Consider the following 17,191-nt stretch of genomic DNA (forward strand, 5'->3'; position numbering starts at 1 on the left):
GGACCCATCGTATTCGAGGAAGAAATGTGGTGGGAAAAAAATCCTGAATGATCGTAATCGACGATCACTTAAACGTTTGGTGAAATCAAATCGAAAAAAAAAACACAGTAAAACTCAGGGCTATGTTTAATAGTGAAAGTAAGAGCATTGCCACACGCACAATGCGAAGGGAACTCAAGGGATTGGGACTGAACAGCTGTGTAGCTGTAAGAAAACCACTAATCAGTGAGGCAAACAAAAAAAAAGCTTAAATTTGCTAGGGAGCATAAATATTGGACTCTGGAGCAATTGAAGAAGGTCATGTGGTCTGATGAGTCCAGATTTACCCTGTTCCAGAGTTATGGGCGTATTAGGGTAAGAAGAGAGGCAGATCAAGTGATATACCCATCATGCCTAGTGCCTACTGTACAAGCCTGTGGGGGCAATGCTATGATCTGGGGTTGCTGCAGTTGGTCAGGTCTAGGTTCAGCAACAGTATGTTCTCCAAGAATGAGGTCAGCTGACTACCTGAACATACTGAATGACCAGGTTATCAATGGATTTTTTCTTCCCTGATGGCACGGGCATATTCCAAGATGACAATGCCAGGATTCATCGAGCTCAAATTATAAAAAAGTGGTTCAAGGAGAATGAGACATTATTTTCACACATGGATTGGCCACCACAGAATGCAGACCTTAACCCCATTGAGAATCTTTGGGATGTGCTGGAGAAGGCTTTGCGCAGCCTCAGTCAGACTCTACCATCATCAATGCAAGATCTTGGTGAAAAATTTATGCAACACTGCATGGAAATCTTGTGACATTGCAGAAGCTTATCGAAACAATGCCACAGCGAATGCGTGCCGTAATCAAAGCTAAAGGTTTTTTTTTAGTGGCGACTTTTTTTTTGGACAGGCAGTGTACAAGTACTAACATATGAGAACATAACCAGCACCCAAAATCTCTTATATGCTCGGTGTAACAATCCAAGATACAAATACTGATATACAGTATATACCACCAATGTCTGTGAGTGCCAATGAAAGTACGTTGTTTATTCTCACACGTCTCCTAGGCAGTACGAGGTTTATCCTTTGCAGGCAGTCCGTAAAGACCACCTATATGGACATGTGAAATGCAAATAAGCAATCTCACCCTCTGCAATAGAGGTCACACATGTGGACCAAATCTGTTCACAGCATATATGACTGTAAAAACCTTATATCTTAGAGTCCATTTTTGTTAAACTTCATAGCAAAGAACTCCAGAACGGGAACCTGAGATATCCGCTGCCGTATATAGCAATAACATGCAGGGGGTGTACAGATTGCATCTGCTCCTGAATCTTGAAACTTTAGGCCTCTTTCACATGTCTGTGATGACATCTGTGACAAGACGTCAGTGGCTCATCCATGAAAATGTCAGTGAAGAATCCATGTTTTGTCAGTGTGTCTGTTTTTTGTCCTCTATGTCTCATGCGTATTCCATGGACACTGCTAGGCTGAAGATTCATTTCTAGAGCATCAACTAATAACAATCAGTAAAAACCATGAACCAGAAATGATATCTGTGTTGTGTCAATGGTTTTCACAGACCCATAGACTGTAATGTGCATGAGGAATCCTTAATCACCAACAAAAATAGGGCAGGCTTACGTGGTGTCACTTTGGACCCATGCAGCGTCAGACTGAAGTCCGTTGGACCCACCAGAGGAAATGATTCTGAGGGCCCACCCTCTGTGTATGTAGGACCTTAAGGGCCCTGTTTTATTAAGGGTCCATTATTGTCAGAGCTTGGGCCCACCAGAGGATCCTCTGGTACTCTGGTGGACCAGTCCAACCCGGGATCCATGGCGTGTGGAAAACCACTGATGTGTGAATATTCACATTCAAGTCAATGGGTATGTGTGCTGTCCGTGGAGACGTGTTAAAGAGGCCTTAGGGAGCTTAAAGGTTCCCTCTGTCCCAGTACAATAAGTGAGATGTGATAGCTGGAGCCCCATCACTGATGTTGATGGAGCTCAGGAGATATAAATGATCTACAATAACAGATTGTAACAATTATCAATGAAAACCTATAAACTGACTTTTTTTTTTTACATTAACCCCTGATTAGTTTCACTGATAACCACGAAGTGGAGAGAAGTGATTCCTCAGTGTCAATTGTTCTATTGATTCGTATTGTCTGCAATGAGACAAACATTATAATGAAGCCATCAATCATTCAGTCATTGTGTTATTAAGCAGGAAGCCGCTCCGACTAGTGATATTCTATGTGGTGCACACAGAAGTGTGTATTTCTGCTCGATACATGTGGTGGAGCTGTGCTACCACTGAATGACTCTCATCATTTCACCCAAAGTCTTCTACGGGCTTTGTGTGGTGTGGAACTGATAGATATATCTGCAGGTGATGAAATGCATATGTCGGCTTGTTGTCATACAGCTTCTATATTTCACTGCCGTCCCTTTCATCTGACTGTAAATGACAGGATAGACCCAGCAGGGTTCACATCTGTGTCTTGGCTTTGTGCTACCCCTACATGAGTTCCCAGGAATGCCACATTAAATGAATCCCCCCTCCCATCCCAGGAGGCTGCAGTCCAGCTGTGCTGTCTTTTGGAGACGCCCTTAACTCCACCTCATGTCCTCAGTGATCTAAAAGCTAGATAAAGAGGCTGCTGAGGGGCTTCCCTAGCTCCAGATCCACAGAGAAGCCACCTGGGGGTGGGAGGAAGCCCTAGGCAGCCTGCCCCAAGAGACAGCATCCTTACTAAGGTATGAGAGGCATTCTGCCCTGAAGTCTGCCCTACTGGATAGGATTTATAGAACTGAAAAGTTTTTATTATCATCTACTTAAGCCAAAGAACATGTGCAAGTATGGAATATGGGGTATTTCCACTGGTAACCACAGTGCCCCCTGTAGTCTATTGTATGGAGAAGCACAGGATGTGATTGGCTACAGTAGCAATTTTGTATCATAAGTTGTAACATTTAACCTAAATATTGACTCATCTATTTCCTATACAGCAATCCTAGACTCCCTATGGTATTTAACCCTTTACAATGCCCTCACGTCTAATGCAGACTTTTCCATGACTGTCTCTTGGTTGTGATTTTCTCATTATATCGCCAAAAGTGTTACCAATATTTTGCTTACGTGGCTTATAGGACTACAAATGCTACTCACTTTGCAAGGCAGAGTGCCTTGTCTCCTTCCTCGGCATTGTCTATCGTGCAGAAGTAGCAGAGCTGAATTTGCAACTCATCAGTGGATTTGTAAAGAGCTGTGAGGCAAGCTACTACATTCTCACAAGATGATCACCTAAAACAGTTAAATGACAAATTCAGCTCTGCCACATCTTTACATGCTGGATTAATCATCTTTTGTTTGCCACGTACCTTTTTTTTCATTCTCCCGCCTCCTTTAAAAGGGAGGTATTTGGCATGCTGGGATTTAAGAGGTGTGTATCATGAGATGTACTGTTAAAATACTCTGGGATTGCAAACCAACTGCCTCTTCAATGGTATCAGCCCAGCGCTGATCATACACAGACGTAATGATATTTCATAGGTTGCAACCAGTCCCTACCACTGATGCGATAGATATGAACATATGGCCAAAACGTGCAGAGAAGATGTATTGGTCATCTTGCACAGTTTTTAGCGATTGTTTTTTGTGATCACAAAACTATTGTCACCTAAGAAAATATGTTACATATCTGACAGAGATTTGACCAAATCGATTGTCCAATTCGATAGTGCTGAAAAGCCATGGATGACATTCTAGTTCTCTCTCTCTCTCTTTCTGTAAAAATTCTCCTGAATTGAATCACCTTTAATTTTGATCCTATAGAATCTGAATTTTTCCAAAAATCTGGCCGAATTCTGACTATAGAATCGATTTGCTCAATTCTACTCAAGATAAACATACAGGTGAAACTCGAAAAATTAGAATATCGTGCAAAGTTCATTTATTTCAGTAATGCAACTTAAAAGGTGAAACTAACATATGAGATAGACTCATTACATGGAAAGCGAGATATGTCAAGCCTTTATTTGTTATAATTTGGATGATTATGGCTTACAGCTTATGAAAACTCCAAAGTCACAATCTCAGGTACCCTTTGCTCAGGGGGTATGGATTAATTAGCTGACTGGAGTGTGACTCTTTGAGCCTAGAAAATTGAACCTTTTCACAAAATTCTAATTTTAAGCTGCATTAATGCAATTCCTTTTAATTTGCATTACTGAAATAAATGGACTTTTGAACGATATTCCAATTTTTCGAGTTTCACCTGTAGAAAACCTACAAACACGTTACAGTGGGCGCAAAAGCAAATCAACTTGACTTTTTCTATAAACATTTAGCATTTCAATCCTAGAAGAAAACTTTGAAAAAGAAACCCCAAATGGCACATGTATCACACCCTTCACCTCGCAAGCGTTATAAATCAAAATCTCCAACTCCATCTCAAAATAACACATCTCTGGCTGCTGCCATATCAAAAGCAGAGTACCACAAGCTGGCTTTACACAATATCAAGAATCTGTAGATTATTTTGTCACCAGCAGCAGCCTATCAGACTGGAACGGAAACACTGTCAGAAAGTTATCAAGAATTCTGTACAGCCGTGGACTTTTCAAATATGGTCCCTCTAGTTTTGAAGCTGTCAGGAATGGTCAGGTCCAGTCTTTTGTACCAGAAACTACAAAGGCTTCTGCACGAAACTGCTGCAGATTCCTCATTTTTGTAGTTTGCTGGCATAAGAGCTTCTGTTGTATGTAAGTATTTCCTGAAGTATATCTGATGGAAGGCTCAGCTATATCCCATTGTATATGCATACAGTGCCATATGCCTTTAATATAATAGAAAAATAAATGTGAAGTGCTTTATGTGTAGGAAAGTAATATACTGGTGGTGTTGGTGTTGTGTACCAAACCTTTGTAAGCAGGAATATGTTGGTTCCCCCTTGACTGCCGCTTTGGATCTGGACCGGCACAGTAGCAGCTTGTAGTCATCAGGGATGGAATCAGCACAGTGCAAATATGGTGCCACCATTGGGAATGGCATGAGCACCGTCCAAATGATATCTTCTGATTTCACCTTATTGAAGTGTACAAAAACACTTTTTGAGGGTGAACTGTCTTCTTCGTCAGGTCACAACATAACCTTTTAAAGAGGCTAGTTCAACTCCAAAGACATACTGATAGGGACCTTAGATTGTGAGCATCACTGGGGACAGTTGGATGCTAATGTCTGTAAAGCGCTGCGGAATATAGTAGCGCCATATAAGTGCATAAAATAAATAGATAAACTTTGAAAAGCTTTGTACACGTCAATAAACTAAAATCAGAAGATATAATTTGGAATGTGCTTATTCCACCCAGGATCATACTTGTTTTTACTGATATGTCATTGGTTGACCATTCCATGCCGTAATAAAAAGGTAAGCCACTGGACAAAGGGCACCCGATAATTACGATTGGTTTAGGTGCTGGGAGTTTTTCCAGCTCATACATTAGGCGTAGATTTCAAACGTTATGTGAACCCACCCTTGAACACATATTCCCCTCCCTCCCAGAAATAATGCCTCTAAGGAAGAATATCCGTGTTAATACAACATTAGATAGGACAGGGATCAGCAACCTCCAGCACTCCAGCTGTTCATAAAACTACGACTCCTAAAATGCTTCATTCACTTCTGTGGGAGTTAGAAGAACACCTGACCATGTTTGCATGCTGGGAGTTGTAGTTTCACAGCAGCTGGAGTGCTGAAGGTTGCTGATCCCTGAGATAGGATATACCAAACATGCAACTGGACGCCTTTATAAGAAATAGGAGGTATATGAGGGTGCGGTAGGGCCCAGCAGTCTTGGGTGGTGTATTATGGGTCTGCACATCTCAGAGCTTATAAGTTGTAAAATGGTTGGGTGGATGAGGACTTAGAGGACACAAATGGAATGGTATGTACTGGAACAGAATATCCTTTGTATTCAATTCTTACAGTCTTCCAAAGCCACATCTGGAAATCCTGTTTTCTTTTGCTCGATTTCATGTAGAACATATTAGTGTTTTTTAATATACGTTTTAAACTGTATGCTTGCTGCAGAGAAATATATTAGATGCGAAAGCAGAATTTCATGTAGGAACACTGAGGCAAATTCACTAACCCTGTATAATATTTGGACAGTGTAAACTAAAGATGTGACAAATCTATCACAGCGGCTGATGCTGGGGGGTAAAAGACTTTCTAGTTTAACGTTATATTACCTATTGATTGGCTTACTTTGCAACATAATTTTTAGCCAGAAATTTGGCAAACATTTTTGCATGTTAAAGCGACCCTCAGGTTCAAAACAAAATTCTCATTAGCTGGGGAACAAGCAGAAAACTTACATGGTGTCCTCCATTTCATCTTTTTAGTTGAAGATCTGCTAATTCTTGGGCTTCTTTTCCACCATCAAAGATGTATCACTTCTCAGACTATCTGATACATACTGAGGGACTGCCATTCCCATACACTAGTATCGATCGCTTTGCGAGGCAGATGCTTCCTAATAAATTTGTCGCATCTCTGGCACTCCATGCACCAGCAACTGAAGTCTACGTCAGCTAGGGGCTGGCAAAGTCTTCAGCTATAACTTATGCCAGTTTCTGGTGTGTTATTGTAAGTCTGGCAGCTTGCGTGAAGCCCCTCCTGCTAAACTCCACCCTTTCCTCGCCACTTTTGAAAAGTGGCAAGCACCTCAAAAAGTTGCAAATTATTGCACAAATGTGGCATACACCATAATTTGCGACCTTTTTATGGCACTATTTTGGCATAAAGACATTGATAAATGCCCCCCACTGCTCCATACACTTCTTGGTTGTCCAGCCCTGCTCTTGGATTGGACAGCATTGTTCACACGAGCAGTGCTGGCCAATCCAAGGGCACCAGGAAATGTCTTTGGCTATCATATGCACAGTAGGCATCAGGCAGTCTGAGAAGCGGTGCAACCATCTTGGATGGCAGCTTGGGATTTGCTGGATCTGCACCTCCAAAGATGAAAAGGAGGTCACCATGTAAGTGTTCTGTTTGTTCTCCAGTTAATGTGAGCTTTTTTTCTTGAACAAAAGGGTCGCTTTAAGCCACACTCTTTCACATAAAGCCACACCCCGCTTGCGGATGAGGCAAAATGGATTACTTTGCTTTATAAATATGTCCAAAATTTTGGTGCAATTTGCTCCAGAATTTGGCCCAGCCACAATAGTATTATGACATAAGTGATAGTAAATATAAAATATAAAAAAATGGAAGGTCAAACATTTATGACCCTGTGCAATTATCTAAACTAATCAGATTATCTGATTTGCTCATTTTACTTTAATAAAGAGTGATTAAAGTAGAGGAGGTTCAGGGCGAAGCAGGACTGGCGTAAAATAGTTTACACATTACTATTAGTGCAATATTTTCTTTATAGTTAAAAGAAATGCATCCATAAATTCCATAAAAATTCCTAATATTCCAGAAAACACCTTTAAGATGAAGCTATGGTTTAGAGCCATATATTAAGGAATTAAATAAGCAACATATCATATCATTATCAGAGTCAATAGGTGGTAGAGATAAGGTAATAAACTGCAGGGCTTGAAGGATTTCCAAAAACATACTGATATTTAAAGAGCCTCTGTCAGCTTGATCAACCCTATTAAACCAGGCATACTGCCTGGTAGAGTTGTTCTTGCTGATTAAAACAACACCTAACTTTTGTCTGTATGTTAAATAGCTGAAGAGATATCTGCATTTTATTTACATGCAAATGAGCACACTGGAGCACCAGAGATAGGGCTGAATACTTGGAGCACTGCATTGGTAACACTCCTGTGCACTGCACACTGCCCCCTCCTCTTGATTGACAGGGCTAGACATCAGCATGCTAAGGGTAGAGCTGTGTTCAAGCATGTATATATCAAATACAATACTTAATATAGCCTTACCATGTTGAGAATAGAGGTTTTCTATTCTTAGAAATCTAATACATATTTTTGGTTTATTGACAGGCACAATATATGTTTATAAAGAAACCAGTAATACGTATCAGCCTTGTATGTAGATGTTCCAGGTTTATTTAACCCATAATAGAAAGCTATAGCCTTACTATATTGAAAATAGAGGTTTTCTATACTTAGAAAGCTAATACATATTACTGGTGTCTTTATAATCATGTATTATGCTGTGTATTTGCTTTCTAAGCATATAAAACCTCTATTCTCAATCTACTAAGGCTATATTATTATGGGTTAAATGAGGGAGAAAAAATAACTGAAAAAACAAATGTAGTAGGTTCTCCTGGGATTTGAACCTGGGACCTTACATGCAAGGCTGACCACTTACTTATTCCAGTTAATTAGCAGCTTTGGCAAAGTTTTTTTCTGTGTACGAGCGATTTAAAAGGGTTGTCCGCTTTTTTACTATTGATGGTCTATCCTCAAGATGGGCCATCAACAGCTGATCAGCGGGGGTCTAACACCCCCCACCCCCACTGATCTTTGTTTCTAGAGTAACTTCCATGCCAGTAATCAGCGGGGGGTTCGGGGTGTTGGACCCTGCCGATCAGATATTGATGGCCTATCCTGAGGCCATCAATAGTAAAGGTGTGGACAGTCCCCTTTAAGGAAATACAGCACTGAATACAATTAAAACCACATATCATAAATGGGCCACAATCATTTCCTCTACAGTAACCAGATTAATTATCAGAAGAAAAATTTTCCTTCTATACATAAGCAGCTATTGCTTGGCACTACATTCCTGTCATGAAGAAACCTACATAGTTTATGTACAGCCAAATAAGATTAATTATTTGTAGGAGTGTGATCTCATTATGGGCTTTGGGGTATACTGCAGGGTAATTTTTCATTGTAATTAGGAAAGGACTCTTTGATCTAATTATAGCTGTTTTAAAATGACAAAGGTGACACTTACCATGAAGGTGTGATGAATGCAAATGTGTTTTACGTATCTATCTATCTATCTATCTATCTATCTATCTATCTATCTATCTATCTACCATCAATCTATCCATCTATCTGTCTGTCTCATCTATCTACAGTATCTATCCATCATCCATCTACCTATCCATTATTTACATATATCTATCACTCTACCCACATATGCAATATTAGTGAATAGTGAATGTCAATAGTGAATGTGGTGCTTCAAGTTTCAGCTTATTGGTGAGCAACTGCCTCCCATTCTTGTCATAAAATGTGAAGCTTTTAAAACAACTAAAGGTGAACTCCAGTGAAAAGATGCAGATGGAGTATATTATTTGGAAGTCTTTCAGACTCTTCCCTTGTCATATCCCAAGGTTTAGTTAAAAAATCGAATTTTGACTCATAAGGAGCCACTTCCACAAGGTGGCGCCAGCAAGATGGTTCTCTTTAATTGGGGGATAACTCTTGGCATATTTTTTGTTGAATTATTTTCTAGCTGCATTGAACTCTAAGTAGGGTCCCAAATATCTTTACAGCAAGGATAATGAATGGCATTTACAGATCTGAATAATTAAATGAAATAACTACAAATATTTAGCAATTCATGTATCACTAGAGACTGAGCAAGATAGCCAGTGCTGAACGGAGGATAAGTGCTCATTTTGTTAGACCTAGTTCACATAATACAGTCTTTTAAATTTCAGAAAGAAAAAGGAGTAACATGTATGTGGTATGCGTTGGTCTGTTGCTTCTCAGCATAATTAATTGTAAACACCCAGGGGTGTACATAAAATCTTTGGACCTCCCTAGCAAGAATCTGAATTGTCCCCTATGCCCCCATTCCTAGCCCCTCCCAATACCTGTCCCTGGCCCCTAACTTGCCCCATGAATGTGCCTGCTACTGCATATTATATAGTGTTCCATACCCACCCCATGAACTGTGCCTGCTGCTGTGTATATTTTAGTGTACCATACTTCTATGAGCTGTTGCTTACTATATATTGTGCCATACCCCACATGAACTGTGTTGCTTTTAATATAGTGTACCATATCCCCCATGAACTGTGCCTGCTGCTGTGTATTATATAGTTGTCCATACCCCCATGAACTGTGTCTGCTGCGTATTATATAGTGTACCATACTCCCCGTGAACTGTGCCTACTGCTTATTTTAAATTGTGCCTTACCACTTACAACATCATGGTTTCCTCTTTTGATTGAGTTCCTACTTGTAATTTGGAGCAGCACTGCATGAAGACCTCTGCAACACAGCGCCCACAAGAGGCATGACCCAGCAAAGTGGAGAGAGAAGGTCTGGCTTTGGTGGATCTGTCCGTGTATTAGTTGTGCTGGTATTCATTTGAATGGCTGCTATTTTTATTTTAGTCACCCACATCCAGTCCCTGTCCTCATAGGGGCTTACAATCTGTCGGGTATATAAAGCAAATGCTTTATATAAGTATAAAAAAAAAAATACGGATCAAAAGAAAAATAGTTCAAACGATATTGACCCGTGAGACGGACATAAACATCTCAAAAAGAGTTCAATCAAGAACCTGATTATTTTGTGCAATCAGTATAACAGGGTACAAGCGTCTATATCAGGGGTGGGCAATTATTTTTTCGATGGGGCCACATGAGAAACTGAAAATATTTTGGAGGGCCGGGCCAAAAGGCTAAACTCAATACTGCATAAAATCACCGCGTCCTGGCACAGGCGGGCGTGATGACATCATCATGCCTGCCTGCGCTGGGATTTCACTACCAAATAGACCTCAGGCCTGTAGCCTATGACAAGTCTTGTCGCCATCTGCAAATTTTAAGGCGCATTGGCGACCATTTTGGTCGCCATCTGGAGCGCTGTATTGCATCAGTGACATGAACACTCTCCACATATAATGTTATATTACATCAGTGACATCACCGCTGTCCACATATAGGCGATATATTACATCAGTGACATCACCGCTCTCCACATATATGTGATGAGCGGTGATGTCACTGATGTAATGTATTACTTACCGGTATATGTGGACAGCAGTGATGTCACTGATGTAATATATTACTTATGTGTGGAGAGTGGTGATGTCACTGATGTAATATATCACTTATAAGTAATATATTACATCTGTGACATCACCGCTCTCCACATATAAGAGGCATATTACATCAGTGACGTCATCCCTTGGCGCTGGGGTGCGCAGCCAGGGCCGGCCTTAGGTGTTCAGGCGCCCTGTGTGAGCTAACCTTGTGGTAGTGTTACCTGCAGTCCTATGTAAAACCACAGATAACACTAGTGCTAAATAATGTAGTAGTGTTACCTGCAGTCCTATGTAAAACCACAGATAACACTAGTGTAGATCATGTGGAAGTGTTACCTTCGTCCTTAGTGTGCCTCCCTGTGTCTATCGCACAGACTCCATGCTGGCGCTGCCTCCTCTTCCATCTTCTTCCCCGCACAGAACGTTCTGAAGCAGCTGCGTCAAGACATAGGAACACTGTGGGCAAGGTGATACACACAGGGAGAGACATACACACAGGGACGGGGACACACACAAAGGGACAGACACACTCACACACACACAAAGGGACGGACACACACAAAGGGACAGACACACACGGACGGACACACACAGGGACGGGGACACACACACAAAGGGACAAACACACACACACAGGGATGGACACACACACACACACACACAAAGGGACAAACACACACACACAGGGATAGACACACACACACAAAGGGACAGACACACACACAGGGACGGACACACACACACACACACACACACACACACAAAGGGACAGACACACACACACAGGGACGGACACACACACACTGGCACACTCAACATCAGCAGCAAGTCCAACCCTTAATGACCCCCACAATCCCGGGGGGGGGGGGGGTGATGTAGTAGCAGGCAGGAAAGCACACACTGTCCCCCTGTCCTATATGAGCCCCCCCCACCCCCACCAAATACCTGTAAGTTCTGTTAGGTGCTTGGCTTTGGCTGTGGCTGCTGGCTGGGGCTCCGCCTCCTTCCTCTTTCTGCCTGTGCGGCAGCTGCATCACGCTCCAGCAGCCACTGGTCTGCTCTGTTAAAGAGACAGGCAGGCCAGGCAGCAGAGCGGAGCGCAGAGCGGCCGCGGGCCCCGCCCCCTCCTCACTCCGGACAGTGACTCCGTGCTGTTACAGGGCCGGCGGCGGCGGCGGCAACAAAAATGCCGGGGGCCGGATTAAAAGGTCCGCCGGGCCGTATACGGCCCGCGGGCCGTAGTTTGCCCAGGTCTGGTCTATATAAATGGTTTATTATACAATAGTTTAAAATACAATCAAAATTTAAATCAACATAAATTTCAATAATATACAATGATATGCAGTACCCAGAATTCACCACTATATGGTACCAACAAAACACTACTCAACCAACACAAGAATATTATGCAATACGGCTTTAAAATTGTGAGAGATATACAATCAATGGATTATGCGGAAAACTCGTAACTGAAATCAGAGAGAATACTGATGTAGCAACTAACGTTACACGTCCGCAAATGAGCGGGTATCTGGCTAAGTATCAAGCCAATTAATTTAGATCAATACTACATAAAACAAAAATATACATTACCCATGGGTCAAGTGATGTGCAGAGTCTTGGGGCAGCCAGCTCTCAAGAGTTTTTCCCGATAATCCAAATGTTTCTCCAGAGATTTATAATCCAAATGTTTCTTTGTTTTTCTTTCTCCCTTTCTCTTTTCTTTTTGAGGCTGGTTTCTTAACCCAAAAGTTAACAGATGAACACACCCTCCTAGTTTGGAACTTTCCAATCATTGTTGGATGGGTGTGTGCATTGATAAGGACCGTGATGTCATAATACTACCCAGAATGCACTTTTGTTACTGGTGTAGTATTAACTGCTCATATGTAGGTGGCGCTGTTGTATAAGCTATAAGCATCATACTATTAAGAGTTAACTCATACATGCCTGATATTTTCAATACTACACACATCTGACATTTGGAGGCCTTGTCTCAGAGCCGAGAGACAAACTTTGATACATGAATGTATACTTTGAGGAACATCTAGACAATTCTCACACTGTGGAATTCATGTTCAGATAGGAAAAACAATGAAGCCTCAGAATCTGCAGGTGCGGTGTATCTTCTATCTTTCTAAATGTATAATATATTGTTACAATAACATTAGCTTTTGAACAGCACAGTAATCTTCTCATGGACTTACTTTGGCTTACAAGAAAACCATACAAAACAGTGAATATAAATCAACATTGCTCTTAAAGGCAATGAATACCCATTATAACTAAAATAAATAGATATAACTGTTTACACTTATGAAAAAGCACAACAAATCTAAATTCTGAATTAACCTATCTGTATGTTTATGGGAGGAAAATAGAGTGCCTGGAGAAAACCCACACAAACACAGGGAGAACATACAAACTCCTAATATTGCTTGTTTGTAGGTGTCAGAGAACATAAGAAGCCTGAAAAAAGTGACTGTGCTAACAGTGCTGGAAGGCCAGCCACAGGACGCCCAGATCTACTATCCTAAGGCCAAAACCAGGAGTGGGTCCAAAACACAGAAGACACACAAATCTTTCTATTATTAATTTTCTTTGTTAAAAATATTGATATAAAATACTGACCCACTACTGGCCGTAAAGGAGTTGTCCAGACAGACAAAGTTATTTCAATGTTTTGAAAATGTATTAAGTATACTATTATATTCTCATTATGATAGCTGCCCCGATATTCTGATATAAGTCCCCGATCCTCTCCACTTCGGGATTCATTCCAATACATAAAAGGAGCGTCCTTCTATCTGTGTCGACATGCGACTATTGACTTGCTTGAATGGGACTGGCTGCCTGCCCCAATTTAATAGCCCAGCCAGTCCCCATCTACATTCCCACTGATGCAGAGATGGAGAAGGGGGCTGGCTTAGCGTTTAAACTGAAACAGAAAAAACGTTGCCTGGTCACGTGCCAACATGGGGAGGTGTAGTGGATTCTTGTCTGTGTCAGAAAAAATCTGGAAGTGTAGAGGAACGGCGCTTGTTTTAGACATCAAGGCAATTATCGTAATAAAAGTATACCAATAAGTTTAATTTCCATTTTAGACACACTGAAACAACTTTTATATCTGTGTGGACACCCCCTTGAAGGGGTTGTCCGGGTTCAGAGCTGAACCCGGACATACCCCTATCTTCACCCCTCCGGCCCCCCTCATATAAGCATTGGAGCATTTCATGCTCCGATGCAAAGGCATTTTTAGGAGATCTGATAACGTACCGGGCTCTCCATCGGGACTGCTAGGCGGAGGCTTCCGCCCATGTCACTACCAGAGCTTTGGGACGTTCTCACAGCTCTGTTTCTCCACCCCTGTGATGATGTCACTACTAGAGCTGCTCTGTTTACTTTTGGTTTCCTTCCTCCCAGCTGTTCCTCATGTGTTTGATTTCCCTCTCTTTATATCACCCCTCCTCCTATTGTAGGGCGTGGATTATAGTTCTCATTTCAGTTGTAGCTCTTGCTTTAGTATCTTCACTTGTAGCTATCAGTTCACTGGACCTGTGTTCTGCTGCAGCAAGCACTCCGGATATTGCCAGCTGTCCTTGGATCCGTCCTCTCTGCGGCTGCAACACCTTCAGCTAAGTGTACAGACATTGTTGTGTACCTGATTATTTTCTGACTGGATCTGAGGTGGCCACGGTTCCCTCCATATACTGAGTAGGGCACCGGTGGCCGTGCCCCTTCCACTATTGTAGGGGGTTACAGTGGTCATCAGTCTTAGGCACGTGGGCATGCCTCGTTCCGCCATTGGGATCCGGGCATGTGCTTTAGCAGAATAGGGAGAGCTTTGAGGGTCTGACAGGGGTCACCCTTTATCCTCCCTAGTTTGGGTCCGGTCAGTAGCTCTTTTTACTGTGTATACTATTGTTGCTCACATACAGCCGTGACATTATAATCCACCAAAACCGTCCTTTTTTGACATGGATCCGCTTTCTGGCCTGGTTGACCGCATGCAGGGTCTTTCTTTGGAAGTAGCGGATCTCCGTCAATCTATGACTCAGCTTCAAGCATTGGGCTCTGCTCCGGCTCATGGAGTCTGTTGCGAGCCAAAGGTCTCACTTCCGGAAACGTTCTCCGGGGGCAGTGAGAATTTTGTTCGCTTCAGAGAGGCATGCAAACTCCATTTTTGCTTGTGTCCCCACTCCTCTGGTAAGGAAGAGCAGAGGGTGAGGATTGTCATCTCCCTGCTCAGGGGTAATGCTCAGACTTGGGCTTTTTCGCTGCCATCAGGGGATCCCTCCCTTCGATCCGTGGAAAGATTTTTTTGTGGCCCTGGGGCGGATTTATGATGACCCGGATCGTGTTGCTCTGGCCGAATCTAACTTACGTGTTTTATGCCAGAACAAACTGTCTGCGGAGCTTTATTGTTCTGAATTTCGGAGATGGGCAGCTGATTCGGGTTGGAATGATGCTGCACTCCGGAGTCAGTTCTGTCATGGTCTCTCAGAGAGATTGAAAGATGTGTTTGCTTTCCATGAGAGACCAACGTCCTTAGAGTCTGCCATGTCATTGGCGGTACGCCTTGACAGGCGTCTAAGAGAAAGAAACGAGACCTCTCTGTCCAGCCATTGTCAGTCTAGGGGCAGTGGTGCGGACTCATTCAGTGTGCAGGGGCCTCATCCTGTCTCGCTCCCCTCTGAGGAGGAGCCCATGCAGCTAGGTCGACTTGCCCCTGATAAAAAGAGGATTTAGTCCTCAGAGTATGGTGTGTTTTTGTTGTGGGGGCATAGGTCATTTGGCAAATGTTTGTCCCTCTAGGAGATTCTTGAACTGTACTAAGAGCGATAATAAGAGAAAAACCTCAAAAGGTAAATCATCAAATTCTGCTTCATCTGCTACTTTGGGCAAAGTTGATGTAGGAATTGATGCTTTTACTCTGACCTGCAGTTCCCGTTTTCTCCTGTCTGCCAGGGTGGCGCTAGAGAGCAAAGTCATTTCTTGTGAGATTTTTGTCGATAGTGGAGCGGCCGTCAATCTTATTGACACTCAATTTGTAGCCATGCATGGTTTTCAGGTTTGCACATTAGAAAAGGATATACCTGTTTTTGCTATTGACTCTGCTCCACTCTCGCAGAGATCTCTGAAGGGCATTGTTCACAATATCCGGCTAGCTGTAGGTGACACTCATGTGGAGGATATATCTTGTTTTGTCCTTAACGGATTGCCTTCTCCTCTAGTTTTAGGTTACCCTGGCTCACTAGACATAACCCCACTATTGATTGGCAAGGAAGGCAAATAAATGAGTGGAGTGACTTTTGTAGAGAGAATTGTCTCACAGCGACTTTTGCAGAGGTGTCTACTAAAACTGTGCCATCATTTCTCTCTGATTTCTCGGACGTGTTTTCCGAGAGCGGTGTTCAGGAGCTACCTCCTCACCGGGAGTTTGACTGTCCCATTAACCTCATTCCCGGCGCCAAGCTGCCAAAAGCACGCCTCTACAATCTCTCACAACCGGAAAGAATCGCAATGCGAACTTATATCTCCGAGAGTCTCGAGAAGGGGCATATATTCGTCCCTCAAAGTCACCTGTGGCCGCGGGTTTTTTTTTTTGTTAAAAAAAAAGATGGCTCTCTGAGACCTTGCCTAGATTTTAGGGAGCTGAACCGTATCACGATTCGCGATCCCTATCCCCTTCCTCTGATCCCGGACCTCTTCAACCAAATTGTTGGGGCCAAGGTGTTTTCCAAATTGGATTTCAGAGGCGCGTACAACCTGGTCAGGGTCAGAGAGGGGGATGAATGGAAAACGGCCTTTAATACCCCTAACGGGCATTTCGAGAATCTCATTATGCCTTTCGGCCTGATGAATGCTCCGGCCGTCTTTCAGCATTTTGTTAATAGTATTTTCTACCATTTAATGGGGAAATTTGTATTGGTGTATCTTGATGATATTTTGATTTTTTCCCCTGATGTTCAGACCCATCAGGATCATCTTTTTCAGGTTCTGCAGATTCTGCGGGAAAATAAATTGTACGCCAAGCTGGAGAAATGTCTTTTTATGGTATCAGAGATTCAATTTCTGGGTTTTCTCCTTTCTGCTTCTGGTTTTCGCATGGATCCGGAGAAGGTCCGTGCTGTACTTGAGTGGGAGCTTCCTGAGAATCAGAAGGCATTGATGCGCTTTCTGGGTTTTGC

General features: G+C 42.5%; 1 protein-coding gene across 1 annotated transcript in view; it reads left to right on the top strand.

Moving 5' to 3' along the window:
• Positions 1–2,630: 2,630 nt before the first annotated feature.
• Positions 2,631–17,191, top strand: part of SERPINF1 (serpin family F member 1) — a 70,218-nt gene continuing 55,657 nt past the window's right edge. Inside the window, exon 1 of the mRNA XM_040423560.1 lies at positions 2,631–2,757. The gene's annotated coding sequence lies outside the window, so the exon portion shown is untranslated. The remainder of the gene's footprint in view (positions 2,758–17,191) is intronic.

The sequence above is a fragment of the Bufo bufo genome, chromosome 3 (genome assembly GCF_905171765.1).
Source record: "Bufo bufo chromosome 3, aBufBuf1.1, whole genome shotgun sequence".
Classification (NCBI taxonomy): domain Eukaryota; kingdom Metazoa; phylum Chordata; class Amphibia; order Anura; family Bufonidae; genus Bufo; species Bufo bufo.